Source organism: Microcaecilia unicolor, chromosome 2 (assembly GCF_901765095.1).
Source record: "Microcaecilia unicolor chromosome 2, aMicUni1.1, whole genome shotgun sequence".
Taxonomy (NCBI): domain Eukaryota; kingdom Metazoa; phylum Chordata; class Amphibia; order Gymnophiona; family Siphonopidae; genus Microcaecilia; species Microcaecilia unicolor.
Genome location: NC_044032.1, coordinates 285,485,314 through 285,508,099, shown reverse-complemented (window position 1 = coordinate 285,508,099; position 22,786 = coordinate 285,485,314).

Here is a 22,786-nt window from a genome sequence, read left to right as displayed (position 1 = left end):
CCATCTCCCCTTTGCCACAGCTTGGTAAAAGGGGCCCTTAGGGATTATTATTGTCATTTATGATGCATAAGTGATTTGTGCATGTAATTAAAGGATTGTAGTTCTACAATGTTGCATATTGCATATAAGGATTCTGTACTGTAAACTTTTTTAGGGAATGGTTATAAAGATTCCATACTTTGACCTCCTCTGCACAACCGTTAGGTTGAAAATAGCTAGCTATAAAACCCACATTTTTAATTAAATTATGAACAGCATTTTACATTTACTCTATTGACAGATAAATTTGCGCATATGTTATACCATGAATATAAATTGATTCAAGTTTACTTTAGTACACGTGATCCATAAGTTGAAATAAATAAATAACTATTACCAAATAGAAATGGCAACCAGTATTGGGGGCATATTAATCTCCAAGTGTAATTAGAGGTGCGTGATACCTTACTCATTTCTCAAGGTAAGAAAATTGATGTTGTTCCTGCTTAGTTCTCATATAACTTAGGCATTCACATCATCCAAATCAGATCATACATCAACATATTTACATAACTTTACAATAATAAGTTAAACAAAGACCACTTTTGATAAGGCAAACTCTTGGCCGCAGCTTTATTTAAATTCACTGTTACCATGCAAAACCATAAAAATCACTTCAACATCAAATATTAGAATAATTTATGACTACGCAGTATCCTACTAGTCAGTCCAAACAGTCATAACATCAAATTCCTTGTAATCCACAGCCTGCAGCGACGTCTGATTGAAGATCACTCCATTTCCAATTTCATCCCCTCCATCCTTATCCTGTAAGCAAAGTGGTGTCACATGTGCTTTTATGCCAAAAGTGGGGACTGCCACTGCATGTCCCCAACTTCCCATTAAAGTCTAGCTGCTACAAAAGACTTGCCACATCCTTCTAATACGTCTTAAATACTACTGAAATATATTCCCTGGCCAATATCCAACAAATGAATTCCATCAGACTGATACAGCCCAGGACAATCAGCTGATAATAAATCATACAAAAGTACTAACCCTTTACACAGCACCACAAATTTAGATACTTCAAAAATTTACAGGCTTTCTAAGTCTTTCGATAGCTTTACAACATTTAGTGTCCTTCCAAACTCTGCATTAAATAATTTCAGACCAAATGATAGTTACTTCAGGAAAATAACAACGCATGCTAAATATATCTCTTCTCATCTGCTGAATAAGGTTAATACCCTTAACATAACAAATATCATTGCCCCCTAAATGAATAAAAATACAATTAGGATTACACCAATTCATCAATACAATGGCAGTAACTGAGCCCATCTCATACCCGTAACCCCAATAATAGCTATATAGGCTGCAAAGATCAAATCATAGGAAAACTACAGACAGCACAAAACACAGCTGCCAGACTCATCTTCAGAAAAACACGCTTCAAAAGTGCGAAACCCCTCCAAAGAAGCTTACATTGGCTTCCTATTAACGCTCGCATAACTTTCAAAATATGCACAATAGTCCACAGAACCATCTACGGACTCACACCAGATTACATGATGGAACTTATCAATCTACCAATAAGAAACGTGACTAGAACAGCAAGAGCTTACCTAATCCTTCAACACCCCAATTGCAAAGGTATAAAATACAAATCTTCACATGCTGCCAGCCTCTCATTTATAGGCACACAACTTTGGAACTCACCACCCAAAGACACGAAACTCACAGAAAACTACCTACAATTCAGAAAAAAACCTGAAAACACATCTTTTTCAAGAAGTCTTTCCCCCGTGCATCTGGCTAATCCCACACCACCATACATCATGAAACGTTCAGAAATGGAAAACAATAATATTATGTGCAACAAAACAGAAGAAACCAGTCTTCGCAAGAAAACAACAGAAGACAAAACAGCGAAGATGACTAACAAAAACCAAAACGAAAATAAACAATAAAAATTAAAAAATAAATAGAAAATAAAAATAAAATTGTATTTAAAAATATAAATACATAAAAAAGACGAAACTCTGATTGTGAAAATTAAAAATATATCCTTTATTAGCCATAAATTGGTGGGGAGAACAGGACTCGACACAGCTGTGTTTCGGCCATATAGGCCTGCGTCAGGGATCTTCTCACCGTTGATAGTAGCTAATTCTATCCAAATCTCAAAGAAATATATATATCTTCTTGCTAATGTTGTATCACTGATCAATACTCAGAACAGTATCAAGCACAGCGATTAAAGGCAGCATTTCATATCTCTATAATGGTAGTATAGCGCTGAATTGTACTCAAAAACAAAATTGGGCGAAAAAGTTCTGACGCTGCTCAGAACTTTTTCGCCCAATTTTGTTTTCGAGTATAATTCAGCGCTATACTACCATTAGCAACATTAGCAAGAAGACATATATATTTGAGAGTTGGATAGGATTAGCTACTATCAACGGTGAGAAGACTCCTGACGCAGGCCTATTTTTAATTTTCAGAATCAGAGTTTTGTCTTTATGTATTTATATTTTAAAATACAATTTTATTCTTCAAACAATAATATTAACCTCTCTCACAATATGCTCATATATCAACTTAAGCGTTTATTGTTCTTCTGTATTATGTACTAGAATTCTACAAATCTAAATTTTGTAACCGCCTTTTTAGCAATATGTAAGCCACATTGAACCTGCCATATGGTGGCAAAATGTGGGATACAAATGCAATAAATAAATAAATAAACTTTATAATCTCGCAAATATTCCTGTAGTAATTTTTGAACCCCAAAACATCTGGTTGAGTCTCAAAAGCCAAATATCTTAGACACAAAGCTGACACTAGCCAATGAAGCTTTTACCATCATATTGGACAATTCTAAATGCAGCCTGTGGAGTGGAGGAGTAGTGGAGCACCAGAGGTGGCCAGTTCAAATCACACTACTGCTCCTTGTGATCTTGAGCAAGTCACTAAACCCTCCATTCCCTCAGGTACAAAATTAGATTGTGAGCCCTCTAGGAACAGAGAAATCCCAGTGTACCTGAACCTGAATGTAACTCACCTTGAGCTACAACTGAAAAAGGTGTGAGCAAAATCCAAATAAATCCGAGGCCCACACTATGAAATGCACAACTACATTCTATACAATTGACATTCAAGGCAGAGCTTTTGTAGGCTTTATAACCTCAAGAAATTGCTTCCAACTATTTTCATACAATTTTCTCATTTGAACAAACAAAGAGTTCTTTAACAGTTTACCAACTGTGCTGGAATCAAATCCCAAATACTTTCTCCAATTGCAGTCGGGTACTCCTCCACACCAGGTGCTAAAAACACAAAGTCACGCCCACTGAAAGCAAGATAAAGATTCTGCTATAGTATTATTGACTCCAGGCACATGTCTAGCAGACAACATTAATTAAGCTTTAAACAACGTAATACCAGAATTCTTGTTCTTTCAATGTGTAGTGCTGAATGAGCTGTCTGTTTGTTAATAGACTTAAATACACTGTTATCAGAGTACAATACTACTTTTCTATTCTGTAACAGGTCTCCCCATATAAATGGAGCTATAACAATTGGAAATAACTCTAAAAAAAAACAAATATTCTTGCACCAGCTTCTCATCAACCAATCAGACGGCCAACTACCTGCACACCACACTCCTTTTAAAATAGATGCCGAACCCCACTCTACTAGAAGCATCAGTGAATAAATCCAAATCAATGTTAGAAATTGCAGGAAATTGCCAAATGCGTACTCCATTAAATTTTCTCAGAAAAGCTTTCCACAGTTCCAAATCTTCTTTTACAGCATGAATTACTCTAATAAAATGGTTCATTTTAACTCTCTTAGTCAACAATCCTAATCTTCTCATGAATACCCTCCCCACAGGAATGATTCAACAAGCAAACTTCAAGTGACCTAATAGACTTTGCACTTGCCTTAAAGGTAATTTTCTTTGAATCCGACACTGTTATCTCCTGTAATTTATTCAGCTTCTCTTGAGGCAAGTAAGATTCCATCTTAATAGAATCCAACTCTATTCTTTTAAAAGTTAGTCTTCTACAAGGTCCTTCTGACTTTTCCTCAGCCAGAGGAACACCAATCTTTGCTAAATGCTGGAAAGTGACCACCATATCTGTACATAATGAGGAACCTGAAGGACCAACAAACAAAAAATCAAGATTATGAAGATTGCATCATCTTGAACAGCTTGAACTAACTACCCAATGTAAAACGAAGCGAATACTTCAAAATATGCACATGCAACTGAACATCCCATTGGCAAGCATTTATCCACATAATATTTGCCCAATAAATGAAAACCTAGTAAGTAAAAGGATTCAGGATGAATAGGTAGCAATCTGAAAGCCGAATCAATATCAGCCTTTGCCATTCAAGAACCAGGACCCGAAGCCCTTAACAGAGCCAGCAAACAGTTGGATCTATAAAACTGTTCACACTCACTCCCTTGGGGTAGGATAAATAGTGGATTAGCCTAAATTTGCCTCGCTCTTTTTTTTTTTTGTTTTGAATAATACCCAATGGAGAAATTACCAGATTAGCAAAACAGAGGAAAATCATCTTTCCCAAATCTAATTCTTTTTGTAATTTAGGTGCTACCACCTCCTTCATAGAGTATACGGAAGAAGGATTCCTTGCATTATGAACTAAGTTTGGACCTTCATAAGGAATATGAAAGCCCAAATTAAAAAAAAAAACCTCTCCTGTAACAATTTGGCAGACAAGCAATAAGGATAACTTCTACTCCAAAAAAGCACTTCATTAACATTAATTGGAGACGGGGCCATGCATAACATTTTGTATTGCTAAATTTTACTGATTGACAAAAAGGCAGTTCCTTCGGCACACCAACTCACTACATAAAGCAGGGTGATTATTACCACTCAAACTGCACTTATGCTGAAACCTACAAGCCCGTTTATCATAGAAGCCAGCATTAAAATGAAAGCAAAAATTAGGTTATCCACCTGCCTTCATAGGTGCAGACATCCCTGCAGTACCACTAATACCTGAAAGTACAGACTGAGCCAACTTGTTACTCATAGATGCAACAGTGCCCCAATTATTAAGGTCTACTTGCCCACCAAACCATTACCGATCCTAAACGCACCCATCGTAACTGGAGTCATTTCTGCTAGCCAAATATCCATATCCCTATAACCCAGGCATCTAATTTCTTCTTAGCCAAACTCTTTCAAAATTGCTCAACATAATTTAACCAGGCCCATCCACCATAAGTGCGATGAGCCCGTTAAATTAAATCAGAATATCACGCTGGCCATAACATTAAAAGCTAACAGCCAATTAGTAATAGTTTGGGGAATCTTAGATTGCTTTCTCGTACTATCATCTTTAATCTCATCACGCTTCTTTTTGTCACTTAAATCCTGATGTCTAGCCAACAAGAAAATATATCTGTATATTTCCCTCTCAATATTTTTCTATGCATTTTTAAAGTAACTTAAATATCCAATGCACTAATAGCACACAGTGAATGGGTCCCTTTAAACAACCTGCAGGCTCATTTTCGAAAGGGATCGCCGGCGATCTTCCGACACAAATCGGGAGATCGCCGGCGATCTCCTGATCCCGGCCAAATCGGTATTATCGAAGGCCGATTTTGGCCGGCTTCAACTGCTGTTTCGTCGCGGTGCCGGCCAACCTTCAAGGGGGCGTGTTGGTAGTGTAGTGAAGGCGGGACGAGGGGCGGGGCGGGGTGTGGGTACGAGATGGCCGGCTTCACCTTATAATGGAAAATAAGAGGCCGGCTCGAACGAGCATTTCGCCAGCCAGACTTGGTCCATTTATTTTTAGGACCAAGTTTGGAAAAAGTGCCCCAATTGACCAGATGACCACCGGAGGGAAGCGGGGATCACCTCCCCTTACTCCCCCAGTGGTCACCAACCCCCTCACACCCAAAAAAAACAAAAACAAACTTTTTTTGCCAGCCTGTATGCCAGCCTGAAATGTCATACCCAGCTCCTTGACAGCAGTATGCAGGTCCCTGGAGCAGTTTTTAGTGGGTGCAGTACACTTCAGGCAGGTGGACCCAGGCCCATCCCCCCTACCTGTTCCACTTGTGGTGGTTAATGTAGAGCCCCCCTTCACCCCTTAGGGTTATGGTAATGGTGTAGAGTTGTGGCAAGTGGGTTTTGGGGGGATTTGGGGGGCTCAGCACACAAGGTAAGGGTGCTATGCACCTGGAAGCTATTTTTTTAAAGTGCTCCCTAGGGTGCCCGGTTGGTGTCCTGGCATGTGAGGGGGGCCAGTGCACTACAAATGCTGGCTCCTTCCACGGCCAAATGCCTTGCATTTCGCCGGGTTTGAGATGGCCGGGCCCGGTTTCCATTATGGCTGAAAAACGAAGCCGGCCATCTCATATAAACCCGGCGATCCCTCTCTAAACCCGGCGAGCGATTTGGCCGTTGCCGTTCGATTATGCCCCTCCTGGTCAAATTGCCTTACGTTCCTTCTTCTTTTTCATATAAATTGTGCATCTCTCTCACAACTGCCAGATCCTCAGAATCAGAAGATGAAGAAGTTGACTCAGAAGAGTCCCAAACACTGTCGATATCAGACCTAACAGAGGCAGACCCTAAATAACGCTAACTTTTTTCCCTGTCCATATGTTTTATAACATTCCTTAGGCTTTTCAAAAATTTTCTGTGTCTCAAACGTTACTTTAAACTTGATGCTAACTTTAAAAAACAGGACATTGAAACAGGACATTTAGGGAATCCCAGCAGAGAGGTTTCAACAATGCTGAAAGTAAGCCAAGTGTGCTTAATGAGAGAGCAGGATAAAGGATGCACATTATCCCCTACAACTTCTAAGCAGCTTGTATATCAAAGGAAAAAACACAATTTGAAGTGTCCGTATAGAAATGCTAGAAGCCTAAAAAATAAGATGGGAGAGTTAGAGTATGTAGAACTAAATGATGAAGTAGATATAATAGGCATCTTAGAGACTTGGTGGAAAGAAAACAATCAATGGGACACTGTGTTAACAGGTTGCAATGATAGAGAGGATCAAATTGGAGGAGGGGTTGTGCAATATGTTAGAGGGAATTGAGTCAAATAAAATAAACATTCCACATGAAACAGCGGCGTGGAATCATTATGGACAGAATTCCGTGTGTGAAGGGAAGGAGTATTCTTGTAGGGCTTTACTACGTCCGCTGGAACAGAACGAACAGACAGATGAAGAAATGTTTACAGAGATTAGGAAAGCTGGCAAATTGAGCAATTCTATAATAATGACTGATTGCAATTACCCTGATACTGACTGGATAAATGTTACATCAGGGAGTGCCAGGGAGATATTTCTAGATGAAATAAATGACTGCTTCTTGGAGCAACTGGTCCAGGAACTGACAAGAGGGGGAGCCATTTTGGATTTGGTCCTTGGTGGCATGCAGAAGCGTAGTGTGAGAGGTGGCAGTGTTGAGTCCCCTGGGAAACAATGATCTTAACATGATCAAGTTGAGCTACTATCTGGGATGAACCCGCAAAGGAAATCTACTGTAGCTGCATTTAATTTTCGAAAGAGCGACAATAATATGATGAGGAAAATGGTTAAAAAGAAACTAAAAGGATTGGCTGTTAAGGTTAGGATACTAAATCAGGCATGGACATTATTCAAAAATACTATCTTGGAAGCTGAGTCCAGAGGCATTCCATGTATTTGCAAAGGTGGAAAGAAGAGAAAACGACAGCCAGCATGGTTCAAAGGTGAAGTAGGCTATTACAGCCATTCCTTTAAAGAATGGAAAAAGGATCCAAATGAAGAAAATAAGAAGCATCATAAGCTAAAGAGAAAGGCTAAAAGAAAATATGAAGAGAAATTTGCTGCAGAGGCTAAACCTCACAGTAACAACTTTTTCAGGTACATCAGAAGCAGAAAGCCTGCAAGGGAATCCGTGGGACCGTTAGATCACAAAGGAGCAAAAGGGGCACTCAGGGATGACAAGGCCATATAGGAGAAACTGAATGAATTCTTTGCTTCTGTCTTTACAGATGTAGATGTAAGAGATCTGTCTGTACCAGAAATGGTTTTCAAGGATGATGATGCAGAGGAACTGAAAGAAATCTCAGTGAACCTGGAAGATGTACTGAGCCAAATTGACAAACTAAAGAGTAGTAAATCACCTGAACTGGATGGCATACATCCAAGGGTACTCAAAGAACTCAAGTATGAAATTGCTGATCTGCTGTTAGTATTATGTAACCTGTCATTAAAATCGTCCATAGTACCTGAAGGTTTGAGGGTGGCCAATGTGACGCCAATTTTTTAAAAGGGTTCTAGGGGCGATCCGGGAAATTGCAGACTGATAAGCCTGATATCAGTGCCGGGCAAAATAGTGGAAACTATTATAAAGAATAAATTTACAGAACACATAGACAAGCATGGTTTAATGGAACAGAGTCAGCATGGGTTCAGTCAAGGAAATTCTTGCCTCACCAATTTGCTTCATTTCTTTGAAGGCATGAATAATCATGTGGATAAAGGTAAGCCAGGTGATGTAGTGTATCTAGATTAAGTTCTTTATGAGAGACTCCTGAGAAAATTAAAGAGTCATAGGATAGGAGGCAAGGTTCTGGTGTGGATTAGGAATTGGTTTTTGGACAGAAAACAGAGGGTAGGGTTAAATGGTCATTTGTCTCAATAGAGGAAGGTGAACAGTGGAGTGCCGCAGGGATCTGTATTTGGACCGGTGCTATTTAACATATTTATAAATGATATAGATATCAGAACGACAAGTGTGGCGATTAAATTTGATACAAAACCATTCAAGGTTGATAAAATATGTGTGGACTGTGAAATATTGCAGGAAGACCTTAGGAAATTGGAAGACAGGGCATCCAAATGGCAGATGAAATTTAATATGGACAAATGCAAGGTGATGCACATTGGAAAGAATAATCCGTATCATAGTTACCTGATGCTAGGGTCCACCTTGGGGGATCAGCACTCAAGAAAAAGATCTAGGTGTCGTTGTAGATAGTACGCTGAAATCTTCAGTGTGCAGCGGAGGTTAAAAAAGCAAACAGGATTCTGGGAATTATTAGGAAAGGGATGGTGAATAAGACCGAAAATACTATAATGCCTTTGTATTGCTCCATGGTGCGACTGCACCTCGAGTATTGCGTTCAGTTCTGGTTGCTGTATCTCAAAAAAGATATAGCAGAATTAAAGGTTCAAAGAACAGCGACCAGAATGATAAAGGGGATGGAACTCCTTTCGTATGAGGAAAGTCTAAAGAGGTTAGGGCTCTTCAGCTTGGAAAAGAGATGGATGAGTGGAGATATGAATGAAGTCTTCAAAATCCTGAGTGGTGTAGAATGAGTAAAAGTAAATCAATTTTTTACTCATTCCAAAAGTACAAAGACTAGGGGACACTCAAGGAAGTTATATGGAAACACTTTTAAAACAAATAGGAGGAAATATTTTTTCACTCATTGAATAGTTAAGCTCTGGCACTCTTTGCCAGAGGATGTGGTAACAGTGGTTAGTGTATCTGGATTTAAAAAAGGTTTGGACAAATTCCTGGACGAAAGGTCTGCTATTGAGACAGACATGGGAAGCAACTGCTTGCCCTGGGATTTGAAGTATGGTGTTGCCACGATTTGGGTTTCTGCCAGGTACTTATGACCTGGCTTGGCCACTGTTTGGAAAGCAGGATACTGGGCTAGATGGACCATTGGTCTGACCCAGTATGGCTACTCTTGTGTTCTTATGAGTAGATGTACCAGGAACTGCTTCATCCTCATCCATGTCCTGTAATCCTTCTGCCAGATAATCATCTCTAGACATATGAGGCACAGGTGAATGCATGGAATCTCTATTTGAAAAAAAAAAAACTAAGTTCACCATTTCCATCCATCTCACTCTCAAATTCAGTACACAAAGTTTGCACAGTGGGTTTATCCCTAATTAGTCTCTTTTTGGCTCTGCCTTTATTCTTTTTCATGAACAAACCATCCATTAAACCATGAGACTCCATATTATCCATTAATCTCCCAGGTCTTTTTATTAAACATTTTCCAGGGACAAGAGACTGTTTCCTCTGAGGTTTTTTAGGGCCCATCTTAAAAATCCTTTAAATTCTGAGGAAAAATACTTAAACAAAAACTAAAATGAAGCATAAAATAACCTCACTCAAAACCTGACCCTTTAGGACCCAGCATGTTTCCACACAAACTTCAGTATTGCAGTCTCACACAGCCAACACACTATCCCCAAGCAGCAACTCACAAAAAGTCAGTCTTCCACTTCAACAGCAACCCCTAAATACTGCAATGACCCCTTACCAAAGCAATTTAAAACTTATTAAAACCTGCTCAAAACAACTGCTGAATCCGCAAACTCTAAGGCCCTGATTCTCAAAAGTAAACGCGGACGCTAGAGGCCATTTGTAGTGGAGTAGTGCTTGCATGTTCTGAAAAGGATCCACTGCTTCCCAGCAAGGTGGAGCCGTCCACCAGCTGTTTTCCAGATCTCACCACAATTGCAGACAGTGGCTAGGTCAAACGATTTTTATTATCAAGCCAATAACAGCTGTCACAAACTTCAGTACATAGGTTATCCCCAAAGAAACAGGTTCCAACCACATAGGTTTCCAGTAAAGCAGGTAAATAAAGCAGGCTTCCAAATAAGTCAGATTTCCAATAAAGCAGGGGAATAAAGCAGGCTTCCAAATAAGTCAGGCTTCCAATAAAGCAGGTAAATGAAGCAGGCTCCCAAATACATCATCAGGCTTTCCATAAAGCAGATAAATAAAGCAAGTTTCCAAATACATCAGGCTTTCAATAAAGCAGGTTTCTCTCACCTCCAACACCCTTCCAAACCCTCAGGAGCTGGCCATCCCTGCCTTGGAACTCTCCCACTCCATAGAGGTTTCTCCCCTCTCCTAGGATTCCTCTCCCCCCTGATCTACCGCTTCTCCATATAATCCATCCAATCATCTTCTTCCCTCTCCATGGGCCCCTCTCTATTCTAGCTGGGCCGCATGGTATATTGATTGCATATCCAGGGGATCTGAGCTTCTTCCCTCTGCCTCCCCCTAGTGGGTGACGAAATTATAGGCTCAGCCTGGCTATCTCCCTGGCTCCCTCTACTGGAGCTGGGAATCCATTCCCTTGTCTCCAGACTACTCTGCCTCCCTCCTTGCAATGGCATTAGGGAGTTGTTTTTCTGCACTGTTCTGGAGGTATTTTTATGGTGTTTTGAGCATCTGGGCCTAAATGTCCTTATAAACAACTTCCCGCCTTTACCTCATGCCTTCCCCTTTTCCCAGCCAATACACCTACACACCAATTCCCCGTGTTCCCTACATCATACCCAATTTATGCACCACAAAGGAAAAAAAATCCCATCTTCTTTGGATGTGCTCAGCCAAGTTATTTGTCTTTCCTTTTATTAAGTCGGGCTGTTTTTCTAAACATTTTTTGTAACCCAGAGAAGGAGAAATGTAGCAAGAACGGCCCTGTAAGTCAAATGTACTATGATGTGTATCCACTAGGTGGTGCAGGAGTGCTACCAGTTGGATCTATGCATGGGGACCATAAGGAGAGGTCCCCCATACTGTAGTGTAATTGGAGCCAGGGCTTGGGTGATCAAGGGTGGCTGCCTATGAGTCCAGTATGCATAATTACACTTACCTTGAGACATGGGCTAGGACTGGAAAAGATTCCAGGAGGCCAAAGAGGCTGTATTCCTCTCACTCATTGCTCACTCTTTCTCTCAATAAATACAGACCATACCGTTGTATGTGTTCTGAACAAAGAAATCTCTTTTAATTAAAATCTTTTAGTCACTTAACATTAAGTACAGTATTGGCAGAGGAGTATAAATGCAGAGTTTCTCCAACTATGACCAAATTTACATTAATCACTTCCTTCCTGAGAACTGTAAAGTAGTTCTACCCTTTCTCAAAATTCACTCCAGTCAGCATACAATAAAGCTGTCAGCTGTACTTAGTAGCAATTTAACATATACGCTTACAGTTGTGATGATCCCAGTGGCAAGGGCCTGACAATTGCCTGGTCCTTGAAACAACTCCGTAGGAAATTAGGTTAGATGCCAGTTCAGAAGCTGACGCTCAAAGGTAGAGATGCTGTGGGTAGTTCTCCCAGCCATAAAGATGGTACAGACAAAATCATGCAGCTGTAGATCTGAACAGATGCCAAGTTGGTAAATTACAGAATAGACAGTTTTCTTTTCTTCTTCAGTCCTTAGAAAAAGGGTGAAATGGCTACCCTGTTTCCATGCACCCCTCACAGTACAGGTCAGAGGTCTGGGTGACACTTTTGGTACCTGCTGTTCTTTTAAATTAAATAGCTTACTGTATTCAGTGGTATATTTCTCATACTTCCCTACAGAATATTACTCTTCCTTACTTTAGTGCAGTGGTTCCCAATGTCACGAACCTGGAATTTCAAACGTGGAGCCAGATGTACTCACCTATGATGCGTTTATACCTCTCCTTTGAATATCTCCAGTTTGGGCGTGTCTACACTTTGTGCGCGCCTCCTCTGACGTCAGACGCCTTCACCTTAAAACCAGGAACAGCTCACTACCTCATTGCCTCAGCTACAACCTGTTTGGTGTCTGGTGCATTTTTCTTGTTGCTGTTCTGCCTGATCGGACTACTGCCTGGACCTGACCACTGCTGGATCGCTGCCTGACCTGACTTCTGCCTAGATCTGACCACTGCTGGATCGCTGCCTGACCTCAGCTTATTCACAAGTCTTCTGTGGGGGACCGTATCAAGGGCTATAGGTATGACATTTGAGGCTGGCATAGAGGCTGGAAAAAAATATTAATTTTTTTTTGGGTGGGAGGGGGTTGGTGACCACTGGGGGAGTAAGGGGAGGTGATCCCCGACTCCCTCCGGTGGTCATCTAGTCAGTTGGAGCACCTTTTTGAAGCTTGGTCCTGAAAAAAAGGGACCAAGTGTAGCCAGCCAAATGCTCGTCAGGGCCAGCTTTGTTTTTTCCATTATCGGGCGAAGCTGGCCATCTCGTAACCACGCCCCGTCCCGCCTTCTGTATCCTACCAACACGCCCCCTTGAAGTTTGGCCGGCTCCACGACGGAAAGCAGTTGAACCCGACCAAAATCAGCTTTCGATTATACCTATTTGGCTGGGTTTGGGAAATGGCCGGCCATCTCCCGATTTGTGTCGGAAGATGGCCGGCCTTCTCGTTCGAAAATAAGCAGGTTTATTTTCATCACTCCCCACATAGTCATTCTCATTATCTTTCAGTCTTGCAATTCCATTCCTATCTCTTCTCCTTTCTCCAATATATCTGAAAAAAGTCTTGTCACCTCTCTTTACATCTTTAGCCATTTTTTTCTTCCACTCGTGCTTTAGCTAACCATATTTCCCTCTTCACTTCTTTGTTTAATTCGATAATCTTTTCCGTGATCCTCTCATTGCATTCTTTTGTATTTCTTGAACAAAGCCTCTTTTCCTCTTATTTTTTCAGCTACTTGTTTGGAGAACCATATAGGCTTCCTGCTTGTTTTTGTTTACTTTCCTCACAAAAAGATCAGTCGCCATATTTATAGCAGCCTTTATCTTGGACCACTGTTTTTCCACTTCTCCTATGCCTTCCCATGCCAACAGCTCCTTCTTCAGGTATTCCCCCATTTTATCAAAATCAGTACCTCTGAAATCCAGTACTTTGAGTTTTTTGTGCGTCCACACTCCGCCTTCGCCCTTATATCAAACCATACGGTGTGATGATCACTATTACATAGGTGGGCACCCATCCGGATATCAGAAACACTACCTCCATTCGTGAACACTAGATCCAGCATCGACCCTTACCTCGTGGGTTCCGTCACCATTTGTCTGAGCAAGGCACTTTGACAAGCATCCACAATCTCCCTACTTCTTTCTGATTCCGCAGATGGGACGCTGCAATCCACATCAGACAAATTGAAATCTCCCAACAGTAGCACCTCCCCTTTCGTGCCCTCTATGATTCTGTGCCCAGGATGGCTTGTAGTGCTTACTTTTGGGTTTACTGTATAAGCATCTAATACCTTTGCCCTGCACTGAGCGACACGGTCACATGAACAGAGAGATTAATATATATAATATTTTATATTACGTTTGTGTGTGTGTGAGAGAGAGTGAAATCTCTATATTAGACTCATTTAATACATTTGTTGATTAGCTTTCAGGTCAGAACAGAATGAGCAAAAGATGGCATAAGTAGATCTCGCAAAGCATTTCAATTTTAGTCTGAAGGTGGAAAGTTGGGGAGGGACATCTGATCTGAAAGTGACAGGTAGTAGAATTTTACAGTTCATAATGTGCTGGAAAGCCCAGATCTTTATTCTTATAAGACCTTTCTTGTCAGATTCAAAGTATCTGATCATTTTAACTTCAAAAGTCTTAGGCTCCTGGATTGTTTTACAGTTTCCTTTTTGTACCCTGATTATAAGGCCATTGATGTAGAACTTTGGTCCTTAAAAGTGCTTCCCTGTGGAGATGTCACCTTGCTCTGCTTTGTAGCATTTGATCTTCTGTCTATATGAATTGATTCTTGTCTTTAACATTTGGCCTGTTTCACCCATGTAACACCCTTCTTCACATTTTATACATTGAATTAATATATACTGCATTACAGGAAGAGCCATAAGTAGGTTAAATATTTTTTTCCTATTTTTTTCAGTGGCTTATCCTCTAGGAGTAGTGGTTGTGGGTCTATGATTTTTCATAGTTTTTCCAGCTCTAGATTGTATGCCTCTTCAAGGGGAATTGTTTTATTTGTATTGCAGTAGGTTTGCCTTGGATGATTTAAGAAAGTTGAAAAGAAATCCTAGAAATGATTTAGAGGTTGTAGCCTACATTGTTTGAGAGACAAACATGGTTTAGTGGGACAGAGTCAGCATGGGTTCAGCCAAGGGAAGTCTTGCCTCACCAATTATTTATTTGTTGCATTTGTATCCCACATTTTCCCACCTATTTGCAGGCTCAACGTGGCTTACATAGTACCATAGAGGCGATCGCCAATACCGGTATGAACAAATACAGAGTGAGGTTATGGTAGAATAAAGTTCATGTGTGACAGACACATTGGGAATCATAGGAGGAAGAGTTTAGTTATGTCCAGTACGAGCTTTTATTTGTTGTGTTGCAGGGTTAAGGCATTTAAGTTGGATCATTAGGGTATGCCTTTTTGAACAGGTTAGTTTTTAGGAGTTTCCTGAAGTTTAGGTGGTCATATGTTGTTTTCACGGCGCTTGGTAATGCGTTCCATAGTTCTGTGCTTATATAAGAGAAGCTGGATGCATAGGTTGATTTATATTTGAGTCCTTTGCAGCTTGGGTGGTGAAGATTTAGGTATGTTCGTGTTGATCTTGTGTTTCTGGTTGGTAGGTCTATGAGGTCTGTCATGTATCCCGGGGCATTGCCGTAAATGATTTTATGAACCAGTGTGCAGATTTTGAATGCAATATGTTCTTTGATTGGGAGCCAGTGCAGTTTTTCTCATAGGGGTTTGGTGCTTTCTAATCTTGTTTTTCCGAATATTTGCTTCATTTCTTTGGTGGCATGTGTATCTAGATTTTCAGAAAACGTTTGACAAAGTTCCTCAAGAGAGACTCCTGAGAAAATTAAAAAGTCATGGAATAGGAGGCAATGCCCTTCTTTGGATTAGGAACTGGTTATTGGACATAAAACAGGGAGTAGGGTTAAATGGCCATTTTTCTCAATAGAGGAGGGTGAATAGTGGAGTGCCACAGAGATTTGTACTGGGACTGGTGCTATTTAAAATATTTATAAATGATTTGGAAATCGGAATGACAAGTGAGGTGATTAAGAGCCTCTTTTACAAAACTGCACTACTGATTCCCAGCATGGCAATGCCAACAAAGCCCATTCACTTTGAATGGACTTCATCGGCATTACCACATGGGAATTGCTAGCGCAGTTTGGTAAACTTTGAAGTCAGAATGATTGAGTATTTTGACACCCAACAGACAGGACTTAACAAGGATCTGGGTTTTCTAGCCCATTATAAACCATAAAGTTGTATTTCTCTGTTTATCACTCTCCTCCCACCTACCCACACCCATCCTGTTAGACTATCAATGAAATGAAATGCTTTGATGTACCCATGCATACCTCCTACCCACCCCCACCTTGCTAGACGGTCATTGAAATGCTTTGATGCTTCACTTATATATACTATCAACTAACACATTTGCTTATTTCCGATCTGACGAAGAAGGGCAACCTTCGAAAGCTAATCAAGAAATGTATTGTTATGTCCAATAAAAAAGGTATCATCTTATTTTCTTTTCCATGTTTTATTTTGTTTGATTTCTATTGAAAATCTATTGCTAAATGGAGACTCAAATCACTGATGGGCCGATGATCAGAAGCAAACACAGGCGCTAGACTCTATTAGCGCCATACTAGTGCCTGTGTTTGCTACCGCCCCATGATCAGAGCCCCCGATTGTCTGAAACAATGCGCTCATGGGCTCTGAATGCAACTAGCATGCAGATGCATGCAAAACAGGGCTCGTAGTGGAAATATCATGCAAGTGCATGCTAAACATATTCCTCCTTAATGATCAGTGAGCAGCGTGCCAAACACTGGTACGTTGTCTGCGGCAAACCTTTGCCAGCTCTGAGCTGGCATTAGGGTTTGCAGACCATTGGGGGGAGGAATGATGAGCCCTGTTCAGCATGCATTTGCATGTTAACAGACCCCCCCATTTCCTCCAATGCAGTCTCCTTCTGTGGTGTGAAGCCCCACCCAGTGCATCCCAGGATCCACTGGGCAGGGCTGGGCGCTGCCATTTTCGAGGTGGCGCAGCTGGAAGAGGAGGGAGTCTACCTCCCTCCTCCAACAAAGGTACGGGGGCTGAGATGAAGGCCGCTAGATCACTAGGTCGGGGGGGGGGGGGTTGATTTGCGGCCTACTGGGCCACCAGGGCTTTTATTGGGGGATGCTAGGGGGGCTGGAGACTGACCAGATCTCCAGCCCACTTCAAATTTGTGTTGGGGGGGTGGTTGGGGGACTGGAGGTCCACTAGACCTCCAGTCCCTGTATCGTTGGTTCGGGGTGGGGGTTCGGTGCGGGCACTAGGCCACTAGGGCAGAGGTAGACAATTCCAGTCCTCAAGAGCCGCAGCAGGTTTTCAGGATATCCACAATGAATATGCAGGAGATAGATTTGCATACTATGGAGGCAGTGCTTGCAAATCTATCTCCTGCATATTCATTGTGGATATCCTGAAATCCTGACCTGCCTGCGGCTCTCAAGGACCAGAGTTGCCTACCCCTGCACTAGGGCCATGCTGTTTGGGGTCTGGTGATCCCATGGACCTCCAGCCCCTGTGTTTGACAGGTCAAGTGTGGGAGGATTGGCACAATCCTCCTGCACTTTACTCTATGATCAAAGATAATAGCATGCATAAATTTGCATGCTATTATCTCTGATCATAGGGGCGATAAAATCCCGTGCTGTTCCAGTGCTATTTTAGAGCACTGTTTAGAACAGCGCAGGGCTTTCGATCATCTGGATATGAGGGTGTGTTTACTCCAAAATGATTATTAAGAATAGGCATGCAGCTAAAGCAGTTCCTTGCAGAACTTTCCACTTTTTAGTGATCTCTCATTTAATTTTGTTACCTAAGTGGAAGAACATCAGGACACACATCAGCCTTGATTTATTAACTACCCTCTCAGCAGCAGAAAACAGACAATTCTTGATTCTGATAAAGGTCTTTTTAAAGGCTCATTTTAATGTGCTCCTGGGACAGCCCAACTCAAAGAGCACCTTGGCTTTTCCATCCCACAACAGCAATTTCTCCTTAGCATAAAAAACTGGCAAACTGGAAAATAAACTTTTAATGGACTAATGTAATAATACTTGAGTGCTATATTTTAAATTCATAATCTGTTTCTTTAAATAGCACTTTGCAGAGGAAGGGGATGGCTCAAGGAAATTGGAATAACATTTCAGAGCTTTTTACATCTGGGTCGCCAGGTCATATCCAGTTATGGTCAATAGGGACTTAAAAGGCTAGACCATGTAAAATGAAGTTTTGGTCAAAGTACACTTCCAAATGGATCAGGATCCACATTACCTTTTTTCCCGAGAGAGGAATTTCGTCACCTAATACAGTCAATCGTTTTATGTCACTTGGATTATTGTAACGGAGTTTACGCAGGATGTAAAGAGCAACTTATTAAGAAACTGCAGACCGCCCAAAACACAGCGGCCAGAAAATCCAAATTTAAAAGTGCCAAACCCCTCCAAGAGAAATTGCATTGGCTTCCTGTCAAGGATCGAATCACCTTTAAAATCTGCTCCCTAGTTCACAAAATTCTCTATGGTGAAGTCCCTGGCTATGTGATTAAACTAATCATCCTACCACGCAGGAATGCATTAAGACTATCCCATTCATACCTAAACCTTCATTACCCAAACTGCAATAGGCTTAAGTATAAATCCACACATGCTTCATCCTTCTTCATCAGCTCACAACTATGGAATTGTTTGCCAAAAACTATAAAAACCATCCACAACCATCTAAATTTCAGGAAATCTCTTAAGACCATGTTATTTGGAAAAGCCTACCACAAGGACTCAGCATGTGTCTCCACTGCTTGATACACATCAATTTAATGACAATTTTGGACACATCCACCCTTCCCTCCTCTCCCCTGGTTTCCCTGTTCCTTCCGTTCCTTCCCCATCCTCTCCATTATTTCTTATGTAGGTTTTATGTTGTATTAGCTTAATTTACTGCATTGGCGTCTGCCTCTGCGGTGCGATGTAAGCCACATTGAGCCTGACGCAGTTGGGAAAATGTGGGGTATAAATGAGATAATAAATAAATAAATTACTAAAAAAGAACCTCCACAAACATCATGGTTTGGCTCTAATTGGAACCACTGCTGCTGGCAGACTGAGCAGAGAAGCCAAAAATTGCATAGGCCTGGAGAGTGAACAACCCTTTTACCACTAGATAGGAGTCCCTCCACAACAGGGCTGAGTTTAGTTTAGTTAGAATAATATACCACTTGGACTGATGTCACTTCACAGCAATGTACATATCACGCCGTGAAAGAAACCACAGTATATGAACCACATGTTCTGGCTTCCATTATGTGCTATCAGCCTGTGCCTCCCATTGTAGCATTCCATGTGCTGGACCTGAACCAAAATACTGCTAAGTGATTTCTGATTATCTTATTCTAATTTCTCAACTTTTTGGCTATAGGTTTAGCTACCTAATATTCTCCTTAATTTAATGCTTATTGCTTAATTAATTTGTCCTGTGAATCTGTATTGTGGTACACTGCTCTGTCTTCTAACCCTGCCTAGTTATATTATGGTGGAATTTGAAAGTTAAATCAACTGAAAATTCTTTAATCAGACTGTAGCATTCTGGTTATACCTAGAGAACATTTTTTGATACAGCACTTGGCTGACTCACTGGGACTTATAGTCCCACCCACGCTCCCCACATCCCACCCACCCCAGGGTTTTCTAGTCATATATAGACAAGCCAAAACTCATTAATTTTACTCCTCAGTCACACACAGGCGATCTTGCAGACTGTTAACCCCACCATAGTACACCTGTTCATACCCATTTCAACCAATCAGGATGACTTTTATTCTGTGTAATAATTGTGGTGCTTTAGTTTCAAGGCCAATCATCTGGAGACTTAAAGCTTGTCCTATCTGTCTTCAGCTTGCTAGTTTAAAACAGGAGCTCAGTAAAGTAAAGCAGGAATTGGATGCACTTAAAGCAGCTTCTATGACTGCACAGAATCATACCAACTTCTCACCACTGCCTCAAAGGATAAAACCACCTAAGAATAGATGATTCAAGGTAGACTCAGGCAGACTTTATGTGACACAAAAGCATCCGCCCTCACAAGTGTTGCCCCTACAGAATTCTTTTGCTCCATTACAGCACTGTGATGTTCCTGAAAATAGAACTGAGGTGGAAGAAGAAACAATGAAGGTGGAACAAAAAGATATGAAAGTAACCAAAGAGAAAAGACACCCCCAAATCACTAATGTTGAAACTCATACCAGGAAACTGTTGCTACTAGGGGATTCAATTATCAGAGGCATTAACTTTGAAACACAGTTCAAGGGGCCATGCAAAGTGAAATGCCTTCCAGGCTCTTCAGCTATTAGGAGTACCAAGCAAATAATCTCTATAATCAGAGAAGAAACTAAGGAGTCAAACACTGATGTTGTTATCCACTTGGGAACAAATGACTTGTCCAGTAATACCCCACTTGCCATGCAGAGAGCTTTCCAGGAGCTGGGAGAGGGGTTAAAACCTTTGATACAAACAATAGCTTTCTCTGAAGTACTACATACCTTTTGGAAAGGGAGAGAAAAGATGGCAAAGTACTGAGAATTTCAATAGCTGGCTCAAAGCCTGGTGTCACCAAGAAGGATTTAGGTACATAGGAGGATGGGGCAATACATGGAAAAACAAAAGACTATACTGTAATGATGGGCTGCATCTCACTGTGGCAGGAAAAGAATCCTTGGGGAGAAATTCAGACAATATATTTCTAGGCATTTAAACTAGAAGGCGGGGGTGGAATATGGAGGCAGTTCACTTCAAGTGGTCACCCCCAGCTAAAGCTAAAGACAAGATGCCGCAGTAGAAAAGAAAGCAATGAAAACAACAATCTTAGCAAATCACTTCTTACCAACACAGCAAGACTAAACAAGAAACTAAACAGAAGATAAAAATGCCACTGAAATGTAGATGGAAAGCGATGACCACAAATGCTCGCAGTCAAAGCAATAAAGTTCATGACCTTCAAGCCCTGATGTTGGAGGCAGACTTAGACGTTGCTGCAATCACAGAGACATGGCTCAATGGTTCCCATGAATGGGATGCAAACATACCAGGCTATAATCTATTTAGGAAGGATAGAGATGGTCGTAAAGGTGGAGGAGTAGCTCTGTATGTGAGAAATGATATTGCAGCAACTGAAATGACAGGGACCTGGGGAAAGGAAGAAGCGATATGGATCACCTTAAAAAGAGATGATAGAACCTCTGGCCACGTGGGTGTTGTCTACAGACAATTGGAGGAAATAGATAAGGATCTAATCGCGGATATTCAAAAGTTGGGAAACAAGAGAGAGGTGCTGTTGCTGGGAGATTTCAATCTGCCGGATGTAGATTGGAAGGTTCCATCTGCAGAATTGGAAAGAAGTAGAGAGATCGTGGATGCTTTTCAAAGTGCTCTGCTCAGACAAATGGTGACGGAACCCACGAAGAAGGGAGTGACGCTGGATCTGGTGATCACAAATGGGGATAGTGTGTCAAATGTCCGAGTGGGTGCCCACCTGGGCAGCAGTGACCAACCAACAGTCTGGTTTGATATGACAGCTGAAGTGGAGGGCAGCCACTCAAAACTCAAAGTCCTGGATTTCAAGCATGCTGACTTTAGTAAAATGGGGGAATACCTGAGGAAGAAGCTGATGGGCTGGGAGGACGTACGAGAAGTGGAAGGACAGTGGTCCAGGCTGAAAGAAGCTATAAATATGGCCACAAACATTTTATGTAAGGAGAGTAAATAAAAGCAAGAGAAAAAGGAAACCAATCTGGTTCTCCAAGCAAGTGGCTGAGAAAATAAAGGCTAAAGAGTTGGCGTTCCTGAAATACAGAAAAACTCAAGAAGAGGAACATGGAGAGGAGTGGCCTAGTGGTTAGGGTGGTGGACTTTGGTCCTGGGGAACTGAGGAACTGAGTTCAATTCCCACTTCAGGCACAGGCAGTTCCTTGTGACTCTGGGCAAGTCACTTAACCCTCCATTGCCCCATGTAAGCCGCATTGAGCCTGCCATGAGTGGGAAAGCGCAGGGTACAAATGTAACAAAAAAAAATACCAGATGAAACTGAAAGAAGCCAAGAGAGAGATACGTCTTGCGCAAGCGGAAGAACAAACGGCTAGAAATGTAAGGAGGGGTGACAAAATTCCTTCAGGTATATTAGTGAAAGAAGGAAGACTAAAAAGGGAATTGTGAGACTGAAAGATTGAAAGATGCTGCGAACCGCTATGTAGATGATGAAGAAAATTTGCTAAATAGATACTTTTGCTCTGTTTTCACAGAAGAAAATCCTGGAGAAGGACCGCGATTGACTGACAAAAGTACATATGAGAATGGAGTGGATATAGCACTGTTCATGGAAGAGAGTGTGTATGAACAACTTGAAAATCTAAAGGTGGACAAAGCCATGGGACCAGATGGGATCCACCCCAGGATATTGAGGGAGCTCAGAGAGGTTCTGGCAGGTCCTCTTAAAGATTTGTTTAATAAATCCTTGGAGACAGGAGAGGTTCCGTGGGATTGGAGAACGGTGGATGTGGTTCCTCTTCACAAAAGTGGTGATAGGGAAGAAGCTGGAAACTACAGGCCGGTATGCCTCACTTCGGTTACTGGAAAAGTAATGGAAGCGATGCTGAAGGAAAGGATAGTGAATTTCCTGGAAGCCAATAAGTTACAAGATCCGAGACTACATGGTTTTACCAAAGGTAAATCGTGCCAAACGAATCTCATTGAATTCTTTGACTGGGTGACCGGAGAATTGAATCATGGACATGCTATAGACGTAATCTACTTAGATTTCAGCAAATCTTTTGACATGGTTCCCCACAGGAGGCTCTTGAATAAACTTGACAGGCTGAAGATAGGACCCGACATGGTGAACTGGATTAGGGACTGGTTGATGGACAGACGCCAGAGGGTGGTGGTTA